This window comes from Canis lupus, chromosome 25 (genome assembly GCF_011100685.1).
Source record: "Canis lupus familiaris isolate Mischka breed German Shepherd chromosome 25, alternate assembly UU_Cfam_GSD_1.0, whole genome shotgun sequence".
In the NCBI taxonomy this organism is placed as follows: domain Eukaryota; kingdom Metazoa; phylum Chordata; class Mammalia; order Carnivora; family Canidae; genus Canis; species Canis lupus.
Window position 1 is genome coordinate 9873621 of NC_049246.1, and position 13084 is coordinate 9886704.

The 13084-nt window shown below is 43.6% G+C and overlaps 1 protein-coding gene across 1 annotated transcript in view; it reads left to right on the forward strand.

Annotated features, from left to right (window-relative positions):
* KATNAL1 (katanin catalytic subunit A1 like 1) overlaps positions 1-7884 on the forward strand; it is a 114169-nt gene extending 106285 nt beyond the window's left edge. The window contains exon 12 of the mRNA XM_038573356.1: positions 7449-7884. The gene's annotated coding sequence lies outside the window, so the exon portion shown is untranslated. The remainder of the gene's footprint in view (positions 1-7448) is intronic.
* Positions 7885-13084: the final 5200 nt, after the last annotated feature.

Below are 13084 nucleotides of genomic sequence, written 5' to 3' on the forward strand. Positions count from 1 at the left end.
TTTTCACAACATTACAATTTTTGCAACTTATTCATCATCATCTATTTTTTTTCAAAGTTTTAAAATATAAGTGTTTATTCTTTGGTATAGATAATACATTTCTTTTGCTCAAAATTCAAAAAGTATGGGAAGGTGTGTGCCGCAATAAAAATTTTCTCTCCTTCCCCAGCCACTCAACCACCTGCAGGCAGCGAATGTAACCAACTTCTTGTAGAGTGCACTTGAGACCCCACCACACCTATTGTATCATAGAAACTTTCAAACCCACAGAAAAGTTGGAAGAGTACAGTGAACCATTCACCCAGATTCACCTCTTATTTGCAACATTTGCTTTATCTCTGTGTGCGTGGGTGTATGTATGTGTCTCTATACACACACATACACACAGGCACACGCTTTTTTCTTCAAACTCTGAAAATAAGTTGCAAACATTAGGACTCCTTACCCCTAGATGCTTTAGCTGGTGCCTCCTAAGAACAAGCACCTTCTTCTCTACAGCCATAACATCACTATCACATGCAAGAAATTTATCCTTAATACAGTAAAATTACATAAAATTCCTTCCAACTGGCCTAAGAATGTTCATTGTGACAAAGTTTTGCTCTAGAAGCCAGTCAGAGAGTGCTAATTTCCTCTGGTTGTCACCACTCTTTGACCTAGAGCAGCCCAGATCAGTTGTCTTGCAGAGGGGCCCTCAGTTTGGACTTGGCTGATTATTTCCTCGTGATTAGATTCAGGCTAAAGGATTTTGACAAGACCCATAATGTCATCAGTAACCTATGTTTGATTCTATCGTAACAGTTCCCTTAGGAACTATCTATATAAGAATGTATAATGCTCCTCTTGAAAATTTATAAAAGAACTGTGTGATGTGTCAAGAACTACCTGAAGGCATGGAATGACGGGGCAAATTTCAACTTTAATTGGCATAATACAATGTTATAGGCCTCTCCTTTTAAGCTTCTGATTTGATGATATTTTAAAAATTGTATGTCACCTTCAGATGAGCATAAGTTCTCCCAGGGTAAATGACGTATGTTGGCATGGTTCTCTGGTGTGCCAGCAACAGTCTCAGGAAGCCCTCCTGAATCTGCTGTCCAGCTATAATCGGAAAGAGGTGCTCAGTGTTTATATCGAGGGGCCATTTTGCCACATGCTGTTGGTTCTGGCAACACTCTTCAGCATCCAGATGAATTGTACAAAAATCCAGTGAACAGGTAAACTTTCTGGAGTGTATTTGATGACCCACTCATCTTGGTATGTGAAAGCAGGAGGACGTTCATGATAATACATTTTCCAGAAATCCTGTTAGGACTCCCTATTAGTAAGCCTGAGCCTTAGAGATGTGGAGTTTCACCTGTGTGCTTTAGCACGTGGACATACTGAAGAAACTATTTCCTGAGAAAAGTCTCAGTCCTGCTTTCTGGTTCTCTTCTAATGCACCTGGGATGGGATGATCCTTCATCCAAGCAAGGGTAGTTTTCAGAGGAAAATTTTTTGCTTCTTTCAGTCATGGCCACCAAAACTTCTGGGTCTTCCTTTTGATAAATTAGTCAGAATACTGCATGTCAGGCAATGCACCTGTTGTTATCCTACTATCTGTACAGACCATGTTGGACACCCAAGAATAAAATGAGTTTCAAAAAAAAAGCCAAAGGGCCTGCTAACCCTCCCTCCTTCAGCGGTTTTTGGAGGTGAAAGTGACTATCCCTGCCCCACATTGGAGTCTGAGTGGGGTGTGGCTTGACAAAGAATATTCAAATTTGTAATATAATTTTATCTTTTTGCAAAATGAAAAATGACCTCATTTTTAACATTAAGACCACAGAATGCGAAGCTTTACACATTCTTTGGGGGATCCAGGTAAAGGAAGGGCAGTGCTCATCCCTTACCCCTCTCCCCCCACAAGTGAGGACATCTGTCTAAAGGATTATCAGAGATGGTTCTAAACTGTCTAATTAAACTCTGCTCCAAAATGCTGAGCCCAAGCAACACATGGGTAACACTGGAAACTTCTTTCCACTTTGAGCCACATTTGTACCAACTTATTCAGGAATAAAAGGCTCGTGTCACTCACCATCTAAAAAGTTGTATTAGAAAGTGTCAAGAAGGAAGGTGACAGAAGTTTGTAGGAAGGAGCATTAGAGCAACTGCTGAAGCCATACCAAAGAGGGCACTGTGACTGGAAGCCAGTGAGTGCACCCAACAGACACTGTCAAAACATTTGGACTCACCTCACATTCTTCTCATTTGGTCAGCCTTAATTACAAATATCTTACATATGTCAACTCAATCGCCAGAAAGCTAATGTAATTCAGGCTGTATTGTATGAGCTCCTCAGAAAATGCCACCAAAGAGCCATAATTCCATTGTATCCTTGACTTCTAAAGATGGTCTGTGTAAGAAACAGTTATATCAAATTGCTATTACATAAAGACTTATATATGATCAGTTCCTTCTAGTTCTTGTACACTGATGGGCTTCCTTTTACTGGACAATGAAAGCTATGCAGCTTGTGTGTATCTTATTTTACCTTAGTTGTTAGCTAAGTTTTGTGCTTCAGTCTTAAAAGTTTGTGTTGGTTTAGGGTTTTGGACCAAACTGTCTTCCAGTCTCCATTGCTTTATAGTTGGTTTTTTAATATTTGTTTATTTACTTATATTTTAAAAATATTTTATTTCTTTATTTGAGAGAGCAAGTGAGAGTATAGCATGAGCAGGGAGAGGGTAAATGGAGAAGCAGGCTCTCCGCTGTGCAGGGAAGCCCAACATGGGACTTGATCCCAGGACCCTGAGATCATGACCTGAGCTGAAGGCAGATGCTTAACTAACTGAGCTATCCAGGTGGCCCTATAGTTGGTCTTTTTAAAACAAGCGAACAAAAAAACTTTTAAAAGGGATACTTTTCTATTCTTTGACTGTCATTTTGTTTTTGGAAATAAGTGGCATATCATAATTAACATTTCTCTAGAAATAATATCACACAATGGCTTTTATTATAAACTGTCTTATCAAAAGGGATCCTTTCCTTTTTAAACATTTTATTTTATTTTATTTGGTGGTGGGTGGGGAGGAGCAGAGAGAGGGGGAGATAGATTCTTAAGCAGACTCCACACCCAGCACAGAGCCCAAGAAGGGGCTCCATCTTACAACCTTGAAATCATGACCTGAGCCAAAATCAAGAGTCAGATGTTTAATGGAGTCCCAGGCACCCTTAAAAATTTTATTTTTATTTATTTATTTTAAAGACAAATTTTAAAAAGCAGTTATAGATTTGCAATAAAATTGAGAGAAAGTTACAGAGGTTTCACATATACTTCCTTTCCCCACGCATGTAGGTATTCCGCCATTATCAATATTGCTCCCCAGGATGGTACAGTTTTTACCAAGGACCAACCTACATTGACATGTCAAAATCACCCACAGCTGATAGTTTACCTTATTGTTCACTCTTTGTGTTGGACAAATGTGTAACAACATATGTCCATCATTATAGTGTGATATGTGATATATGATGTAGTGTGATATATGATATGGAGTATTTTTACTGTCCTAAAAATCCTTTGTGCTTTGCCTGTTTATCTCTCAGTTCCTTCCCCTGCCCCTGGCAACCACTGATCTTTTTCTTACTGTCTCCACAGTTTTGCCTTTTCTAGAATGCCATGTAGTTGAAATTATACAGCCTTTTTAGATTGGCTTCGTTCACTTAGTAATATGCATTTAAGATTCCTCTATGTCTTCTCATGGCCTGATAAGCTCATTTCTTTTTAAGGTTGAGTAATATTCCATTGTCTGGGTGTGCCATAGTTTATCCACTCATCTACCAAAGGACCTTGATTGTTTCTAAGTTTTGGCAGTTATGAATAAAACTGCTATGAATAATAACTGTATGTGGGTTTTTTTGTGTGGATGTGAGTTTTCAGTTCCTTTGGGTGAATACCAAGGAGTGTGGTTGCTGGATCCTGTGGTTGCAAGAGTCAGATGCTTAACTGACTGAACCACCTAGGCACCCCTTAATATTTCATATAAGGCAGGTCTACTGGCAGCAAATTCCCCAAATGCTTATTTGTCTGAGAAAATTTGCATTTCCCTTTCACTTTTTAAAAAGATTTTATTTATTCACTCATGAGAGACACACACACAGAGGCAGAGGCAGAGGCAGAGGGAGAAGCAGGCACCCTGGGGGAAGCTCGATGTGAGACTCCATCCTGGGATTATAGGATCACAACCTGAGCGGAATGCAGATGTTCAATCACTAAGCCACCCAGATGCCCCTCCCCTTTACTTTTGAAGGGTAATTTTGCATGGTACAGAATTACAATGGATTTTTTTTTCTTTCAACACTTTAAATATTTCACTCGGCTCTCTTGGGTGCCCAGTTTCCTGAGAAGTTGTATTCACTTCTTTTTTTTTTTTTTTTTAAGATTTAATTTATTTATTCATGGAAGACGCACAGAGAGAGGCAGAGGCACAGGCAGAGGGAGAAGCAGGCTCCATGCAGGGAGCCCGATGTGGGACTCGATCTCTGGTCTCCAGGATCAGGCCCTGGGCCAAAGGCAGCGCTAAATCGCTGAGCCATCCAGGGATCCCCTGTATTCACTTCTTAACCTTGTTCCTCTATAAGTAAGATTAAAAAAAAGATTTTATTTATTTATTTATTTGAGAGAAAGAGAGAGTGAATGAGGGAGAGGAAGAGTGAATCTGAAGCAGACTCCACACTGAGCACAGAGCCCGATGCGGGGATAGATCCCACAACAGTGAGATCATGACTTGAACCGAAAACAAGAGTTAGACAACTGACTGAACCTCCCAGACACCTCACAGGTAAGATTGTGGTTTTTTTTCCCCCACTGGCTTCTTTGACTTTCTGTACTTTGAAAATGATATAATAGTGAGGTCTGGTGGGGTTTTTTTTGGTTTTGTTTGTATGTTTTTGCATTTATTCTGCTTGATGTTCTCTGAGCTTCCTGGATCTGTTGTTTGGTGTCTGACATTAATTTGGGGAAAGTTAGCAGTCGTTATTGTTTCAAATAATTCTTCTGTTTCTTTCTCTCTTCTCATTCTGGTATTCCCAATTCCATCACATGTATGTTCCATCTTTTGGAATTTCCCACACTCCTTGGATATTCTGTTCTATTTTGTTCAGCTTTTGTTCTCTTTGCTTTTCAGTTTTCAAGGATTCTATCGACATAGCCTCCAGCTCAGAGATTCATTCCTCAACCAGTTGGGTCTACTAATAAGCCCATCAAAGGCATTCGTCATTTCTGTACCAGTGTTTTTGATGTCTAGCATTTCCTTTTGGTTCTTTCTTAGGCTTTCTGTCTCTCTACTTACATTGCCTGTCTGTTCCTGCATGATGTCTCTCTACATTATCCAGTAGAACCCTCAGCTGATTAATCAGAGTTGTTTTAAATTCCTGGTCTGATATTTTCAACATCCCTACTGTGTGTGGTTCGAATGCTTGCTCTGTCTCTTCAAATTGTGTTTTTTGCCTTTTGGTGTGTCTTGTGATTTCTTCTTGATAGCTGAACATGATGTACCTACTGGGTCAGGAGAGCTGCTGTAAATAGGCTTCTGGTGCTGTGGTGGTGAGGGGGGGTGGGGTGGGGAGTGTTCTGTAGTCCTGTCTTCCTGTCACTGAGTCTCAGTCTCTTCGAGAACCTGAGCCTCTGTGGGAGCCTGAGCCTCTGTGCTGTGAGCTTCACAAGAGTTTCTCAGTTTTGTCTTTCCCCTTGGGTAGACCTGAATGGCAAAAGTGGGCTGGAGTTGGGTATTCCCCTTTCTCCGTGCTGGTAGGCTCTGATAATAAGCACAGAAGGCTTTGGTTAACTAGTTTCCCCTGAAGGCCAGGCTTTTTAAGAAAAACAGTGCTCTGGGGTATTCAGAATGGTTCCTGACCCTCCTCCCACTTCCTAGAAACCCAAGGGAATTTTTCTTCAATATTTACTGTGGGAACCTAGTCAGTTTACCAGAGGTACTATTGTGGCGGCCTCTGTAACCAGGTTCCCCTGGAGTTTTTATCTCTCATACTTGTCTGCACGGAACCTCCAGCAATTACTCAATCGTGGTGCAGGGTCCTGTGGCTGTTGCTGCTCCCAAGCCTCTGCTCTGGTCACCACGGCTGCCTGGCTGTCTCTCCAGTCTCAGGGACAGCGGGTTGCCCTGGGTCCTCCTCTCTCTGTGGATGGAACAAGAGTTGCTGATTTTTCAGTCTGTTCATTTTTTTCCACTCATAGTTAGGATGGTGTGGGGACTTCCACATTCCTTACATTTGGAACAGGAAACCAGAAGCCCTGTCCTTTCCTTCAAACATGAAACTTCAACACATTTTAAAAGATATTGAAATAGCTATTTATGTAGGTTTTATGATCTCTCTCTCTGTGTCTCTCTCTCACACACACACATAGAGCCACAGTCTCAAAAACTTGAAAAGATAGGACCCTGCCCTGTGGGCAACATTTTAAAGTGAAACTATTTTAGTCTTGGGACATTTCTTTTAAAAGAACATTGACATTCGTTTTCCTCAAATTCCTTATTTTCCTACCATTCTTAAAAATAAGAACAAAAGCTATAATGATTAGTACTGGTATTAGGTTTTGTGTTCCAGGGACTGTGCGAGGTGCTTCTTCACCTGTGCTAGTGCTAATCCTCATCAACAATCCTGCAGAAAAGGAATCATTTAACCTATTTCATAGATTAAGAAACTGAGGCTTAGATAGTTTGGACACCTTGTCTAAGGTCATACAATTAGTAATTTAATAGCCAGGTAATAATTATAATAATGCCTTTTTAAAAAAAGATTTTATTTATTTATTCATGAGAGACACAGAGAGAGGCAGAGACATAGGCAGAGGGGGAAGCAGGTTCCCTGTGGGGAGCTAGATTTGGGACTTGATTCCAGGACCCTGGGATCACGACCTGAGCCAAAGGCAGACACTCAACCACTGAGCCACCTAGGTGCCTCAATAATAATAATGCCTTAAATCACAATGGTCAAACCTTGTCAGTCAGAGTCCTGTTCAGCTATGGTGATTAGTGAAAATGCCTGTTGACTTAGTCAGCACATGACCTTTGCAAACACTACTAGGTGTGTGGGCTGCATGTGCATGTGTACATACACATGTCTGTGCATGTATGATTATTTTGGACCACACTGTCATTATTCCACGGTTCACCACCCTGTTCTAAAATATGTTTTCCTAACTTGTTTTATTAGAACCTCTAATGAGGTGTCGTGCCCCCTTAGCTATTTCATACCCCGTTTTGTAGTTTCCAACAGTAGGATGCCTGGTTGGGAGGTGGCATTGATGACTTACCAGCAGATTTATAACGATGTGGATTTTTTATTAGGCTAAAAGTTGTTTGTTTTTAGTTTTTGGGTAACCCTGTGTTTACCCACCCTCGAATCAAATAGTCTTTTTCAACTCAAATAAGCTATTTCCTTCTTAGATCCAAGAGCTTTCAAGCTTTGAAGATAAAAGGACAGGCTGTTTCACAGCTCAGAACTTTCCATGATGTGTTGTCGAGACAGGAAGTGAATTTGCAATCCTTGACGTGTCCTGAGGAGTTCATTCAAGACAGAGGCATCCGATTCAAAAGCAGCAACCTTTAATTCTCTGAACTGTGAAGCACACTCTGCTGCTCTGTGGGTCTCAAAGGTGGAAGTGAGGACTTGGTGGAGCTGCTTCGGATACTAACCCCGCCACCTGGGAGAGCCACATGGAGCCCACAGCTGAGAAGTCAGACTGTGCCCAGCATCTATGACATCCTAAAGGGCAAGGACAGCATTAGTTGGAAAATGGGTAAACTGATATTTGTCAATGACAACATTAAAAAATTAAGGGCCTCGTGTAGAAAAACATGATTAAAATACAAATTTAATATATCCATGTTTTATCTTCTCAATGAAAACTGTAAAGTAATAATATACACATTTGTCATGCTCAACAGAGCCTGTAGAGAGGTTAATATGAATCATTAAACATCATCTATTAAGGAATTACGTTTCACAATAGTGAGTAAAGGAAAAACACATTAGCAAACAAAGAATGTTATTCTTCCCCTCAGTTTATTCCCTTGCTCAAACTACACTATTCGTTACAAGAAGAGAAGAAAGACAAAGTTAAAAGCTCTTAAAATTTAGGCTATAATAGAATTGCTGCTTCTTGTGAAATACTGTTTTAAGTCTGTTTATTCCAAAGTCAGGTCAGGATGCCACTTAAAGCCTTCAAGTGATGAAATGCAATGGGTTCCCAGCCTATCCTCCTTCTTAGCTTGAGAAAGTCTCCACCCCCGCCCCAACCCCCTGCCCAAAGGGCCACAGAGGTAGGCTTATACAACATAGTGGAGCTTTTAAACTTTGTTGAACACAATTCACAACTTTGTTGAACACAATTCACAGTTGAGCCTTTTTTTTTTTTACAATGGCCACTGGGGCCCTACCTAGGCTCCACGAGGAGCCACCTGGAGCCCGAGGGCATAGGAGGATGGAGGATAACACAAATGTCGTGCTGCCTCAGAGGGACACCTATGAGAAGGATGCTCGAGAGCCTGTGGGGTCTGGTAACTTCATGCTAGTGACTTCCCAGTTCGACAAGCATCTTCGAGGCACGCAGTATGGCTGGAAAACTAGGTTAAAGGGCTGTGGGGCTACTGTTGGAGGCCCCGGGGCCACATCCTGGCCTCCCTGTTAGTCCTGGCCGTGTGACCACAGCAGGTTACCTAACCTTACCGAGACTTGTTTTGCAAATTTGTAAAATAAGAGTAGTGCCTTAGCAGGTGGGGGTGAGGGTTCCACGCATTGGCACACTTGGCACACACGATGGTTCCTGCACACTCCCCACCTCTCACTCACTGCTACTCTTCCTCCTCCTGCCGGCACCTTTCTTGGTCCGGCAAGCCACGGGGGGTCTAGGCTGCCCATCTCCCTCCTCTTCCCCCGCTAATCACCCCACAGGCTCCTGCCTGCTTGTCTTCACCTGGCGTCATGTCACTTTCTCCCATGTCACTTTCTCCCCGGCTCAGCATGTCCAGTGGCTCCTACCTGACTTCAGGATAAAAATTAAACTTGTTAGCATAACGTCTAAAGCCCCCTGAATGGGCTTCTGTGTCTCCCTGGCGCCCCCACTGCTCTCTTGTCATTTCCCAGCCCACTGCAATTGTTCTCCCCTCCAGCTCTTTCCAGTTTCTCCTGCAGGCAGGAGCTCTCACCTCCTTTTCGTGATTTCCTTTAGGCAAAAGTTCTGTCCTCCAGGGAGGCCTCTGTTGCCTTGAGCACAGCCCTTGTGTACCATGGAGCCACTGGGGCCTCACTTCTTGACTCTTGCCTGTTTTCCTTCTCCATTTTTCCTCCTTGGGCACCTACCACCCCAAGAATGAGGGCCTGTGTCTCCTGCCTCCCAGCATCGGTGGCACTAACACAGCGCGTGGGGCTTGGGCAGGGCTGCTGGGGCCCCGGGGATGAGGGTGCTCAAAGACTCAGGATAGAGGTTGTGCACACAGACAGGAACAATGAGCCATGCCCTTTTTGCCTGAACACAAGTCAGAAAGTGGAACAACTCTTTTTTTTTTTTTCTCAAGAAAGGTGCACTTTTTTTTTTTTTAAATAAAGATTTTATTTAAATCCTGTTGGTCACTTGGGGGATCAATCTTTTGTCTTTATTCATGAGAGATACACAGAGAGAGACAGAGACATAGGCAGAGGGAAAAGCTCCCTGCAGGGAGCCTGATGTCGAACTTGATCCCAGAACCCTGGGATCAGGACCTGAGCTAAAGGCAGACACTCAACCACTGAACCACCCGGGTGCCCCCAAAGATGCATTTTTTTTTTTTTATTAATACTGTCTGTACTAAAGGGAACTCCTCACTGGGACTGGAATAAAATGATCAAATTAGCCGTGCAAATAGTGCTACTTTGGGAGTGCCTTATCTTTTTTTTTTTTTTTAAAGATTTTATTTATTTATTCATGAGAGAGAGAGAAAGAGAGAGAGACAGGCAGAGGGAGAAGCAGGCTCTGTGCAGGGAGCCCGACGTGGGACTCAATCGGGGTCTCCAGGATCACACCCCGGGCTGAAGGCAGCGCTAAACCACTGGGCCACTGGGGCTGCCCAGGAGTGCCTTATCTTAATCTGAGGACACGGATTCAGCAGATACTCTGGCCCGGCTATTAGGAGGCACCATGCAAGCCGTTGGAATCACAGCTCCTGGATTCCAGGCCAGGGGAGAGAGGCAGACAAATAAATGAGTGTTTTACCCCCCAGAGTGGAAGCTGAAATTGCTATAGGAGCATAAGCACAGGGCACTGGGCATGCCCTTGGGATGGATACTTAGCGCGGTCAGGAGAGGTTCTCCGGAGCCTGGGCTGAATGAAGACCAGGTGATGCATTGATGTTCGTGGGAGAGAAGAGGAGGTGGGAAGTCATAAGGCATAGGACCAGGAGGTGAAAGAGAGGGTGGTGTGTTTGGAACAGAAACAATGGGCTCAGGTGAGATAGGGTGGTGATGACAAGGTGTAGGAGAAAGTGAAAGAGATTGGTGGGGTCCAGACTATGGAAGGCTTTTCCACCAAGTTAAGGGGTTTGGACTGTCTCCAGAGGTTTTTAGGGCAGTCAGCCTCTGAGATTGAGTGAAATATAGTGTGGTGACAGTGGAAATCAGATTCTGGACCTCTGTCTCCAGGGTTTGTTGTTTTAATACCCTTTCCGAACGAATTCTGTAAAGTCTGTAATTTTTGTGATGTTTAGCCACTGAACCCTCTGCTCAGTTGGCTCAGGGGTCAGTTAATGGATGCACAGAGATTTCCTTAAATTCCTGTGACCCACAAATCTCCTAGTCCTTGCCAAGAGGCTCTGTGCACTCGGTGGGGCCCATCCTCAATACTCAGCTGGAGAGCTGCCACCTGTGCCTTAGCTTTCACTCGGTTGCGCAGAGCCTCTAGGTCGGCCAGGGGTGAGAGCCTAGGGCCTCCTCAGGTCTTTTCTGAACAGACACATGCACGTGGCCATCCAGACTCCCAGGAGTATGCCAAAACTTTTAAAGCCCCGATGGAGATTCATTCCTCAGCTTTTCCTTTTAAACTTGCTGGTTAGCTTCTTGTTTGCCCCAACTGTTATTCGCTGCCTCAAGCAGCCACAGAGCACCCGCCACAAAGTGAAACAATTGCCTCTAATTTGGGGGTGGGGGTGGTATAAATACCCTGGAGAAAAGGCTTTGTGCGTGGAGTGAGCTCAAGTCAATTCAAATAAAGGTGATCTTGTCAGTGGGGTCTTCCAGGGAACTAGCAGGGTGGCCAGATAATGCAGTTCCCCGGGAATGAGGCTTGAAGGAGCTCCCACCCTATTTTCATCTGTCTGGTGGCTGCCAGGCGACTGGCTTTACTATGTTTGGTTTTCAAGGCAACCATGGAGCTGGAGACGGGCAGATTGGAACAGGGCAAGTTAAAATACCAGAAACCTCACTGTTCTTACCAAGAGTTAGTCACTTAGACCGAATAAAAGCTTTGCAGATTACTGCAGGCCTTTGGTTAATTCCAGAGCTCTGACAAAGTTGGGTTTGACAATTTATTGTCAGTTTTGTTATTTTTTTGGAGGAGGAGATTTTTGGAAGTCCTTATTACCAATCAGATTTCTGTTTTGGGAGATGACTCTGGCCCTAGTGCGTAGAAGTCACTGGGGTTTGGGGAAGATGGTCAGGGGAGAGGAGATGGGAGTTTCATGATCAATGAGCCACATGATAGTAGTAGCAGTGGGGGAAACACCCAGAACAGCTCTTATGTTTTGAAGGGACATGGTTTGCCAGGTTCTGTGCTCCATACTTTACGTATTGTTTTGTACATCACCATATCTATTTTAAAGATGATAAAACTACATTTAGAGAAGCTCAATACCTTGTCTGAGGTCACATGGATAAAAGGGGTGGGGTAGAGCAGTTTTTGAATCTTCATTCATTTGTCTTTAAAATGGATGCTTTCATACTCCTCATTACTACCCGTATTTCTAGAAGTAGGTTCAATAACTAGTTAAAAAAAAATTCTTCACCTAACAAATATTTATTGATGACCGGCTATGTGCCAGGTACTGTTTTAGGGGTTAAGAATATAGTAGTGAAAGTGAATAAGAGAGAGAAAAAAAATCCCTGTTCTCATGGAGTTTACATTCTAGTTGGTGGAAACATTCAACAAATAAGATACACAAGCAAACTATATCTTATATTGGATGGTGATAAATGTTGAAATAAGGCAGAGGAAGGAGAGAGAGAGAAGTGGTCTTCTAGAAAGTAATATTTAAGTAAGGATCTAAGGCTGAGAGAAGCATGTGTGTATCTTTTTTTTTCTAAGATTTATTTATTTATTTGAGAGAGAGAACTGGGGAGGTAGTGTGGGGGAGAGGCAGAGGGAGAGGGAGGGAGAGTCCCAACCAGATCCCGCACTGAGCATGGAGCTCTCAGTCTCACGACCCTGAGATCACGACCTGAGCCAGAACCAAGAGTTGGGCACTCAATTGACTGCTCCAACCCAAGGACCCCAGCATGCACCTATCTTAGTGAAGAGCATCTGGACAGAAGGGATAGCAGATGCAAAGGCCCTGAGGCAGGAAGGTGTCTGGCTTGCGCAAGGAACAGCAAGGGGCCAGGGTTGTAGGTGGAGCTAAGTGAATGAGGGCAGGGAGTACACAGAGACAAGGCATCTCTCACAGGCCCCTGGAAGGAGTCTGACTCTGAGGAGTGACATCCCTGAAAGGATTCCTCTGGCTTGTGTGTTGAGAATAGGGAGACAAGACCCCAGGAGGCCAGGGAGGAAGCTTTGCAGGAATCTAGGAGAGAAGATGTGGTGGCCTGGAGTGAGGAAACAGCATTGGAGGAGGTGAGGAGTGGTCAGCTTCTTTTGAAGGTGGAGCTTACAGGATTTGCTGTGGTCTGGCAGTGGGGAGGGAGGAAAGAAATTTGTCAAGGAGGACTCCGTGTTTGGGAGCTGTAGCCACTGGGAGGATGGCATCTCCCTTACTGAGATGGGGAAGAGTGGGAGGAAGAGGTTTGGGGGATTCGAGCAGGTGCTGTGTCTGCAAGTGCTTATTTGAGTCACCTATAT